Source organism: Macrobrachium nipponense, chromosome 21 (genome assembly GCF_015104395.2).
Source record: "Macrobrachium nipponense isolate FS-2020 chromosome 21, ASM1510439v2, whole genome shotgun sequence".
Classification (NCBI taxonomy): Eukaryota; Metazoa; Arthropoda; class Malacostraca; order Decapoda; family Palaemonidae; genus Macrobrachium; species Macrobrachium nipponense.
This window is the reverse complement of record NC_087212.1, coordinates 35,074,233-35,086,587: the sequence shown is the minus strand read 5'-3', so window position 1 is coordinate 35,086,587 and position 12,355 is coordinate 35,074,233. Positions and strand designations below refer to the sequence as shown.

The 12,355-nt window shown below is 36.1% G+C and overlaps 1 long non-coding RNA gene across 4 annotated transcripts in view; it reads right to left on the bottom strand.

Moving 5' to 3' along the window:
* The window catches only part of LOC135197917 (uncharacterized), a 323,650-nt gene that overhangs the window by 29,837 nt on the left and 281,458 nt on the right, over positions 1–12,355 (bottom strand). For all 4 annotated transcript variants that reach the window (XR_010310681.1, XR_010310680.1, XR_010310678.1 and 1 more), the window contains exon 4: positions 8,260–8,397. This is a non-coding gene — a long non-coding RNA (uncharacterized LOC135197917). The remainder of the gene's footprint in view (positions 1–8,259; positions 8,398–12,355) is intronic.

Genomic DNA, 12,355 nt, shown 5'->3' with positions numbered 1-12,355 from the left:
TTCTTTTCTTCATTTCCAGAAATTCTGACATTAAAAAATCCAGCTTTTCCATAATATTTGATCTTCCTTCAACATAATTATCCATTTTGTGTCTCAATCTGCAATTTTCTCCGTATCTGCAATATCCCCTAGCATCGTACATACAGTATTTATCTCTCTCTCGAGAGAGAGAGAATCTATCATAGTAATTCAGTATGGTAAGCAACTTGCAGTGTATTACAGAGAGACGTAATCTATGCACCAGCACACAGAGACGGAGTAATTTTAGTTTGGGAACCCTACTAAAAACTGCCCTCTCTGTGATAAAGCTTTAGAAGTGCTATAGAAAAAAATAAGACAAACAAAAACGTTAATACTTCTGGCACAATATTACTGAACACTAAGCAGAACGTTAATGCTGCTGCAATTGCCCTAAGTCATTCAGATTACTTTCAATCCCATTTAATGGATAAAAATGTCTTTTCAGAGCAACAGCATCTACTTCAAGAATAAAAGATAATCTTGTTGTTTTGCTTGTGTTTTGTTTCTAAGAAAGCTCTCTCAGACAGTCAGTAACCAATTATAGCAACTCTAACAGAAGGGTTATGTAAATGAGGTACTAACGCTGTAAATTACCAAGTGGTTTATGCAAGTAAATGAACTCAAACGAGAAAGAATTCCGAGTAAAAAAAAATAATAAAAAAGTGTCTTCATTGTATTCTAGGAATGATGAAAAGGCTAACAGTTTACACAGAATGGATTATCTGAGAGAGGTCTCAACGACCTCGAGATGATAAAGAAACTAAAGACAGTATGCCATTACTTTTCACCATGACGAGAGAGAGAGAGAAGAGAGAGAGAGAGAGAGAGAGAGAGAGAGAGAGAGATAAACTTACTATGAAATCGACACTTTTAAGGTTTTTCTGTTTCGCCTCTTAATGAATCTTCCCTTGATTTTATTAATTAATGATACAAAAATTCCTTACTCATGTTCTGCTGAATCAAGGTTGCAAAGTACCTACCTTAAAACACTACATCAATATGAAAGCATAAAACTGTATTTCAAATATAGAAAGGTCTTGGTTTTTTTCTTTTTCAAACTGACATGTTCGGCAATACATTAAGTACGTCTCTAATGGCACGTTGGTTTCTAAGTGTTATGGATTGATCGTGTGACAGAGCGAAGATTCCCATAACAATATAATATGTTCCGAGCCTTAATATTTTGTTACATTTGGCTTTGTTTTCTGTTTTTTACTTGTAAAAGTGCCCTCTAATCGTTCAACCTAACCTTTATCTTTGCATTTCAACGAATTCACTGTTTATCTTAGAAATGAATAATTGGTCAATCAAAGTCTTATAAAAAATTTTTTTTGATTACTTGAATTTTGGCCGATATGCTCATGAAGGCTAAGTAAACATACTATAGTTGGTTCACCCAAGGTAGATTCTTGGGTGAGCCCTATGCCTGCGAGAAGTTTGTTTGGCGGCCTCTGATTGGCTGGGAGCTGCCTAGCTCCCGGTACCAGCCAATCAGCGGTCGCCAAACAAACGTCTTGTAAACATAGGGCTCATCTAAGAATCTACCTTAAGTGAACCAGCTATAGTTCCCTACCGACGAAGTCTGGGCATAGTTTTTGTCTGTGTACGCCCGTTAGTGTGTCTTGATACGCTCACTGCTGAAAGATTTGTCAAGTTTAACAGGAATGGTATCAGAACTTGGTTTAGGATCGGCTGAGGAAATGAACTAATGTGTATATATATATATATATATATATATATATATATATATATATATATATATATATGTATATATATATATATATATATATATATATATGTATATATATATATATATATATATATATATATATATATATATATATATATATATATATATATATATATATATATATATATATATATATATATATATATATATATATATATAACTCCAATTTCCGGAGCAACAGCTCGAAGAACAATCCAAGGCGGGTCAGGGAAAGGCACTATCCATATGCATTTTATTAAAAATATATGCCGACGTTTCACAACTCCACATAGTTGCATTTTCTAGGCTGCAAACAAGCGAACATGGCAATCAATAAACTAATAAAATCCGAATTACATATAAATTAATTAAAACATTCAGAATGTAATTAATAAAACATTTACTTAAAGAACAAGCAAATGGCGTGTGACAACCTACCCAGAAGGAAGTTAAAAACACTACTGTACTCGTACTATGTGGAGTTGTGAAACGTCGGCATATATTTTAATAAAATGCATATGGATAGTGCCTTTCCCTGACTCGCCTTGGATTATATATATATTATTATATTATATATATATATATATATATATAGACTTATATAATAATATTATATATATATTTATATATATATATATATATATAGTCATGGGGCAGGCAGGGTTGTATGATTTTACTTTGGGAATATCTAGGGGGATCTGGCTCTACTCTAAGAATGACTTTTTGAAAATGAGAGCTGACTAAGGGTGGCCTGCCACTAGTGATCAGAAAAAAAATAAAAGTAAGTACCTTAAAAGAATCTCCAAATTACTTTCAAAAATGGAAGGTAAGCGTAAAATGTCCACTTACAAGTATAACTCTATAAGGTAATCTGAAGAATAAAATGTATAGGAGCTCTCACTGGTTCTGTGGAACTGAAATCACTGCTGACTGTTATGTACAATATAAAGAACAAAAGTGCCACTGGGTTGCAAGCAAAAAACACTAAATCTAATGATTAAAATTAGTGTATGGGTACATAGATCAAACTCTTAATAATAATCGTAAAATGCAACACAATATAGTGGAGCGCTGTAAGCACAGATTGCTCCCACTGGAATCTCAGGAACTGTATCCCAAGAATGGCACTGGCAGTAAATGTTGAGTGGCACTGCTGAACTACAGACGATGGCACACAACAGAGGATCTCTACACAAATCTTTGTCCATGGATGAGACAAGTGTAGATTTGAGCCAGGGCATCAGCGGAAGGACTTTGTCGCTTGCAGTTCTTCACCAGGGAACAAAAGAAAGAGCTCTCTTCCTCAGGCAGTGCTCAGGTACTTCAAGGATGACAGCTTCCAAGTGGGATGTCGGGGTCAGACGTCAAGACAGAGTCCGGATTCCAGACAGTGGAGTAGAAGAGGAACTATAGTTCGACAGATCTAAACTGATAGATTGTTTTCGTCTTTGGGTAAAAACCCTGTTGCCACATTTACTAGTATCCGGATTTAAATACCTTACTTTATAACACATGAATCAATAAATCGGTAGTTTAAAGTTTTTAGCATGTTTTGCTGGACTTAAGCGTTCACATGTTGTGATTATAATTTTATTTGAAAATAAAATGAGAAATCGCATTTAGAAACGTGACAGATGTTTCGAAAAACGCTGCCACTTTTCCTGTTACCTTTGACAGGCGATATGCAGGTGGGCCAAGCCTATTAAGCCATGAAGTTTAAAGGAATTATCTCTTAAGCTACCCTTTGTATAAGCCCCACCGCCCGGTCTAGCTGAGAACTCTAGCGCCAAAAATAATAACTTCTTGCTTTAACAATAGTCAGTAGGAAAACTAACTTATTCCTACAGAAAGCACGCTGTGAAACGGGCAAATGCAGTTAAGCATTCCGAAAACATGCATACAGGCGATGCTGCAAAGGATAGCTGTTATTAAAGTAAGATCATCTGACGACGAAGATTCTTCGTAATGTACATTTTGTATAGAATCATATTATTACAATTCTTGCGATAATTATTGTAAATAATTTTCTTTCTCCCAATGATGAGTTTATGGGCAACAACCTTATAAAAAGTAAAAATTGTTACACGCATTAGACCGTGAGTGAAAAAGGAAATGAAATTCAAGTAAATCATAACTTGATGAATGAGAATGGGGGGAAACCTAAAATGAAGAGCAATGAAAGCCAAAATATTACAAACTTATTTAGGAAATGGATAGTATGGCAGACGGAAAATTCAAATAATGAAAAAGAATAAATAGAAGTAATCTTCTGGCAAGATTATAAGAAAATGTCATAAGACATACATACCGAATGGCAATTGCCGATTTTTATTACTTTTAATGAAAAACATCATCATATAAAATATGTAATAAAATAAGCAAAATATAAGGGTATAAGTCATAAAAAATATAAAAATAAATAGTCTCAAAAGTAATAACCAAGTAGAATAGGGATCGAGTTTACGGATTAGGAATTATACGGTCAGTTTTATTAGGTACTGTCCCAAATATTGCCTCGCTGGGAGATGATTTAAAGGTTAAGGGAGAACTGGCAACAGGGTTTTTCTCAAGGAAGTAAACAATCTATCAGTTTAGATCTGTCGGACTATAGCCGTAGAGTTTCACCAAGACTTCAGAATACTGGAGCGGGTTGGAGTTTTGTTGGGCTCGGGCATGATACCACTCAGTCAGGTGTAGTGCCATGATAACTAACTAGGGCAATATGCGCTTTGATGGCGCATACCAGCCCCTATTTATACCTGGTTTCGGGAGTCGCCTGAAAGTCCTGCCTGACATTTGTCAAAACTATGGTGATCTCCTTCGGTCCCCTGATCTCTGCAGATAATCCTAGCAGGTATCTGAAATGGTCATTGAGTTCTATAGAGTTGGTTGGTGGGCGGAGATTCAGGTGTGGGAGCGGAGACGCAGGTGCGAGACACTGACAAACAAGGACAGGGTGAGAGGTCAGGTCATATAGCCCACACGTGAGAGGGAGTGAAATTTTAAGATGTCCAGGGGCTGATCCCTTTAACGACTTTCGTGAAATCAGACTGGGGACCAAGTATGATGGCGGAAAGGGGCGACGGTCCCATAAGTGTTCTGCCTTTCTCAAATTTTAGGTTGTTATCGGCTTACGGCCAGTGTCTTCATTGGATTTAGGACGGTGATGTCCGTGACGTGGATATGACGGACACTAAATCAAGTTTGACAATACATTAAATTCATTTTTTCATGTCTTCACCTTTGGGACATTGTTAAGGAACAATAAGAACAAAAGCAGTGTCAAAATATCTCTCAGATCACCAGAACATCACAATACAGTTTTGCTTTACTTCATATTCTATAAGAATCGATTCCTCTATTTCCACGTTTTCTGCAGTTTCCTTCAAGTTTTTGAATTTCCCTGTTTCGAGAAAAGATTTAACAAGTCAGATGGACGATTGTTACAATACACAAACACACACACACACACACACACACGCACACACACACACACACACACACATATATATATATATATATTATATATATATATCTATATATATATATATATATATATATCATATATATATATCGAGCTACAATGTCCTTTAATATCTAATTCGCTCTACCTCGGAATTAATATATTTTCATATATGCTTAACCGAAGGGGAATTTTTTCTCGATAATAGACTTGCCTGGACCAGGGCGCGAACCCGTGGATCCTTTCAAACCCAGGTGTAGTAGGTAAAGCTTCACTGACGTTCTGGGTTTGAAAGGATCCACGGGTTCGCGCCCTGGTCCAGGCAAGTCTATTATCGAGAAAAAATTCCCCTTCGGTTAAGCATATATGAAAATATATTAATTCCGAGGTAGAGCGAATTAGATATTAAAGGACATTGTAGCTCGATCTATGTATATGAATCACGGAAATGTGATATGACTTATATATATATATATATATATATATATATATATATATATATATATATATATATATTGAGGACTCGTATTTTTGCATATGCTGTTCCAACTCGCCCATGGCCTATCCCCATCACTACAGTTGACTACTACTCGTATTCAGTATACAATTATATGCATACGTCTTACCGTAACGCGATTAGAACCCAGTTCCTCTTGGTTATTAGTGCGACCGTGCTACGTCTACACAGTGAGAGAGAGAGAGAGAGAGAGAGAGAGAGAGAGAGGGGGGGGGGGGGATTCATAATCAATATGTCCAACATTGTGTAATATAAAAATAGATCAACGTCAGCCCTTTGTTTTTTACTTCGCCAAAATGGCGTATAAAGGAAACTCGCTGGAAAATTACGCGAAGAATATGAGAGTGCTAAAGGTTTCAGGTTTCGAGAACAACGTGACAGCCAGCGACGAAGAGAAAAGTACGAAAACAAAGGAATAAGGGGTTGGGAAAAGACAAAATTTCTCTTCGCTTTCCCTGAAAAAAGGAAAAATAAAAGCTATATGTCTTTGTATACATAGATGCATGTAAGGGTGTAGGTATTAATTAATGTATCTATTTACATATGCACACACACTTGGATAAGCCAACATAAGAATGGATAATTACGATGAATGCAAATACTTTCTTTTCGAGTTTCCCTTTACCTTCTCTTACTTCCTGATGAGCACAATATTCTTTGGATGCTTGAATTTCAAGTCAATGGCCCCTGTGGGCTTGTTCTGTATGAACAGGGTTCATCTTCTGAATAATAATAATAATAATAATAATAATAATCACTCATTGATGTCGCTATACCAAGGGACACTAGAGTTGAAGAGAAAGAAAGGGAAAAATGGATAAATATCAAGACCTGAAAATCGAAATAAGTAGGATATGGGATATGCCAGTGCAAACTGTACCCATAATCATAGAAACACTAGGCACGATCCAAAGATCCCTGAAAAAGAATCTGGAAAACTAGATGCTGAAGTAGCACCAGGACTCATGCAGAAGAGTGTGCTCCTTAAAACAGTGCAAAAGTAAAAAAAAGATGGACTCCCAAGGAGGGACAGGATGCAACCCGGAACCCCACACTATAAATACCACCCAGTCGAATTGGAGGACTGTGATAAACCAAAATTGAAAAAAAATAATTACCAACGCTAAATTTCTGAATCACATCGGGATCGAACCGTTCTCTGAAATGAAAGGCCAGGGGGTTACCGATTGACTTATTTAATGTATTTATCAATGACGTCAAATCACTCATTCATCTATATATTGACGGTTATATTTGTATACCAATAAAGGTACATATACAGACATGGCATAGAGAGGAAATCCAAGAATTTCTCCGGAGATTCCAGTCCTAAGAGGATTAGAGACTAGATGGAAGACAGCAACGACCAATTAAAAGCCGGATGATGGTCATAATAGCCCATTCAATCTCCTAACTACGACATCTGATCCCTTATCTGCCGGTCACAGCATCGCTGCTGACTCGGTACGAAACGCTAAAAAAATGCAGGAAAGAAAACATTATTTTTCAATGTTTAGTAGATAACTAGAAAGCTATGTTCTTCAGGTACTCTTAAGAAGGTTTCGATATATATATATATATATATATATATATATATATATATATATATATATATATATATATATATATATATATATATATATATATATATATATATATATATATATATATATATGTATACATGTAAGTGTAAGCGTGTGTGTGTATAATATATATTATACAAACGCAGAATCACACAATACATACATACCATACATACGAATAACTTGACCACTAAATATATAAAACGTGATGCTGTGTATAAATGAAGGCAATGCCACGGAGGAAAATGAAAAACGAGAACTGCAAAAGATCACGACCTTTACTATAGGCAAGACTTGCCTATAGTAAAGGGTTAAAACCGAAAGATCTCGCCAGTTCTTGTTTTTTTCACTTTCCTCCGCGGTATTACCTATATATATATATATATATATATATATATATATATATATATATATATATATATATATATATATATATATATATATATATGAGGCAGTGGTTCCAGAGTTTTGCCATCCCTTGATCTTCAGTAAGCTTTGTTGTAGTGAAGGTGGTAGCACATTTTCATTTTCCCGGTGCGTCACTCATCCAACCGCGATGTATAACACAAAATGGGTTTTTTAGCAAAATCCAAACCGAGCCTTACATATAACACCCCAGCAACTGTGAATAATTAGTTCATCATGACAATTGCAAGGCCTCAAGAATCACAAGATTACAAGAAGACATTTTGTACGAGACGGAATATGTGTATGCATCTCGTACAATATATTTGTAGTCCCAGTGATTTCTCGTTTTACGTTTGATTACCTTCTTTCAAGTGCCTTTCGGTGTTATATGCTATGTGTAATATCTCTCAGTCCTTTTAAGAAAGCAAATAAGCAACAGCATGTATCGAAATGTAAAACCACGCCACTGAGTTATTACACTAACATGAAAAGCTTCGGAATCATGGAGTAATACCACCATAAAAAACTTCTGACTGACCTCTATGTTATATCCGTTCTATCATCGAAACATCTCAAAAGCCTATGGACTGCTTCACCGTTGGCTCGCTGCTCTTGGAGGATTATTTATCAAGTATGAACACGTGCAGTGGATCTTCCAAAAGGCCAATCCTTCATTCTGGAATTGACAAAATTCATTTTTTTAAACATAGAGCTGATGTTTTATACTAATGTGGCAGTCCAAAGTTTGAATGGGGCACTGACGATGTTATGGCAAAGACAATCTACTGTAAAATACCTATGGGGTTAATTAAAGACTGTTTGAACATGTGTCTGCATTTCCGGAGGATATCAAGTGCCTATTAGCCATTGATCGAATAATCAACACTTTGATAGGAATTGTGATATTGTGCCTTTGCGCATGCGCATATGCGCGTGCTTGTCTCCATAAGAGAGAGAGAGAGAGAGAGAGAGAGAGAGAGAGAGAGAGAGAGAGAGAGAGTCACGGAAAAATGGTAGCAAGTACATGGTATGTACCATATATTAATTCTCACTTTTGCTCAAACTACCTGACGGAGTACAGTGTGCAATTCAAATTCTTTATTAACTGATGGTTATTCACAGCAATGCAATCCTGAATTAATGAACCCAAATGATATAAGCGCTGAAGAAATGCAACTAAAATCCAGAGCAGTTACAGATCAGGACGGGGAAAAGGAAGGTATAAGTTCTCAAGAGGAAGAGGAAACTCACTATAAAAAGGGGGAATGTGAATGGAGGAGCAGCCGACAGGATAACAGTATAGAAAATTAATGACCTGCAATTGATCATGATAGATGGATGCACGGGTGGAGACAAGAATACAAGATTCCGACGTGCAAAGAAAACGGGACACGACGGGGGGACTAAAAGTATTTTGATAAATAGTGCTTCCGAATAATCCTTCATATCTTTTTTTTTCTATTTAACTAGATCACTAGATTAGTCAACCTGCATGGATAAGAGGCAGATCATCTTTCGTCATCTGACCTACTGAAGGAAGGGTTTCACTTCAAGTTTTGATATAGTATATATATGGATATATATATATATATATATATATATATATATATATATATATATATATATATATATTTATACAAAACATTGTGTCCATGACCTTAATCATTTCGACGATGGATCAATCATTCTCCATATGATATCTGCTTTTCGGTAAATGCTTTTGTAAAAGGAATAAAGACAGTATTAACTCGAATTGCTTGAGAAGGATTAAACTAAAAATAAGCTAACAAAATTTCTAAATAGGCACAAGGTAAAGAAGGATTAAAGAAAAGACTCAAAATAAGAAGAAGGTTGTGAAATAAAATTGACATTTTCATATTTTTTAACGAGAATTTTTTTTATCTAGCAAGGAAATATGAAACTGTAATAAAAACATGAAACTGTAATACAAACAAACATTTATAAAAGATTATCCGTGAGTGAAATCTTACCAACATTCACTTACAAGTACACTTACCTTCCCAATAAAACTATAACCTCAATAAACTAATTACACGTTGGGTAAAAAACATGCATAACATTCCCTGCTTGCAATTGACTCTACCCCACTGGTGTTAAAAACTGTCTATTTTCAATTTACATATCAGTAAAGACATATTTTTTTGCATATGCATGAACGGTCCTTTGCTCTCAAGGGAGAAAGGAAGTTTTCGGATGAAACACACCCACCGTTAGATCAAGGTACCGGAAAATTCTCCAATGAATTTCCTTTATTTCATATTCTCTTTTATCTCTTAAAGCAGCCATCCGCCGCCCCCCCCATTTTTTTAATTCCAAAAATTCTCGCCCCTTTCTTTTTTTTATTTTTCTTTTAATGAGAGCTAAATTATTACTTTAATTCATGACATATTTCGACTTCGTGATAGTCCCATCGATTCTATATCCTACCACAACATGAATTAGTAACCTTGTGAAATGTGAGACTTACCAACAAAAGACAAAAAAAAATTATTCATATTTACACATTAGGAGATGACTTGTGGAAACAAATCTAAAAGTCCAAATTACATTCAAAAAATCAAGGGAACACCTCCGACATTAAAATAAAAGATTAACATCCCACGGATACCTACGACTAAAAACCGTAAAAATGACATTTCCAAGGTATTGAATTTCCACTTTAAATCTTTATCACTATTTTCCTTGAAATATTCCATTTTTTCTATTTTCCATTTCTTAACATCTTCAGGAGTAAACGTGCGGTCTCTCTCTCTCTCTCTCTCTCTCTCTCTCTCTCTCTCTCTCTCTCTCTCTCTCTGTGTGTGTGTGTGTGTGTGAAATCCTCGTTCCCCCACTTGCAACTGTCCCTCGGAGGATGTCTTCCATTGAGTGAACATCGGAACGAATACCAAAACCCCCTCCCTGGCCTTTTTTTTTTATTTTATATACTCTTCCACACAAACCGCCCCCCCCCTTTTTTTTTTACTGTGTTCTGTTTTTTATGAGCGTGGGTCCATAAGCTTTTCTCAATCCCATTTCAATTATCTGGTGTGTGTGTCTAATTGGCTGTGTGTGTGTGTCTGTGTCTGTGTGTGTGAGAGAGAGAGAGAGAGAGAGAGAGAGAGAGAGAGAGAGAGAGAGAGAGAGAGAGAGAGTCTGGTAGCTAGGGAGGATAAATCATTGGGGCGAGATGGGGGCGAAGTTATGGAATCGAAACACAGAAAGTAAAAAGTATACAAACGGTATTGGTATTTGCTGACTCATTCTTTTGGCTGCGAGCGTTTCCCAATTAATGGACGAAACGGCCACACACTCACTGCAAAAGCAAGGTCGGTACCCCGTCGTATGAAATCTTCCGTATGCCACTACGTGCACTTGTAAGAGAAGTCTGTTCACTTTTTTTATCAAAGCCTTCCAGGAGAGGACGAACGATTGGGCACAATCTGTGCAAACCCCGTTGTCCACTTATTAACCTAAGCAGTGAATTATGTATCTGGTAAATAAGTAACTTTGATGGTAACGGCCTGAGTGAAACAGAGCATGGGGTTAGCAACCGCATCCCACGTATGTCCCGTGATCACATCTCGGGCAAGTATATTTCGTCCAGCGTCGTATATAAATATACTTGCCCGAGATGTGATCACGGGACATACGTGGGATGCACGAAGAGGCTGTTGAAGGTTCGAATTGATTCCCACAGGGGCATAAGCCATAGAACAGGTAGTAGGTTATCTAATCCAGAACAATCCAATATACGGAATCACTCAAAAACATGTAAAACATATATTGACAGCAAGGATATTTCTATCTTGGGCCAACTGCGGAACAACAACAACCTGACAATTTTAGAATCTATAATTATTAAAAAGACTGTACCGTCGTTAAATACCCAAACGTCCTCTGTAAAATTGTTCATAGCCTAGTTTGGGCAGCTGGTCTGCATCACTGTATTTTTACCTATATTGTGTTAGCTTTACTCTTTCTTTTGTATAGGTAGGTGTTTCTGAAATTTTAGTGAAGTCCTGTACTTTTAAATTGTCTGACTTTGGAGGTGCTGTTGAATTTTAACTTTTAACTTTTTACTTTTTATTTTATTGAGAGCTGTTGCCATGCCATTTTTAATATAAATTAAATTAGATCAATTATTAATGTTCGTAAACTTATATATATTTTTAGCCTTGAAAATGCGACCTGGAATTCGTCGCGAAACGTCGGCATTAAAATAAACTGTTGAAAGATGAGGATGCCTTTCCCTACTACTTCCTTCGGGATATATCTTCTTTGAGCTCCAGCTCCGTCCCCTATATATATATACGTATATATATATATATATATATATATATATATATATATATATATATATATATATATATATTGTATATAAAATAAGAACTGATAAATTAAAAACGGAATATACTGCACAAGAGGGCCAGAAACGGGAAGATAAATGATACCATAACAAAGGGGCTTATGTAACACGACTTTACCAATCGACATGGCCATTGTCATTTCTGGTGTCAAATGCCTTCTCCCACACTTATATGATATATGAGGGATCTCTCCAAATGGTTGCATGAGATACAAAGCGAACTCTCTCTCTCTCTCTCTCTCTCTCTCTCTCTCTCTCTCTCTCT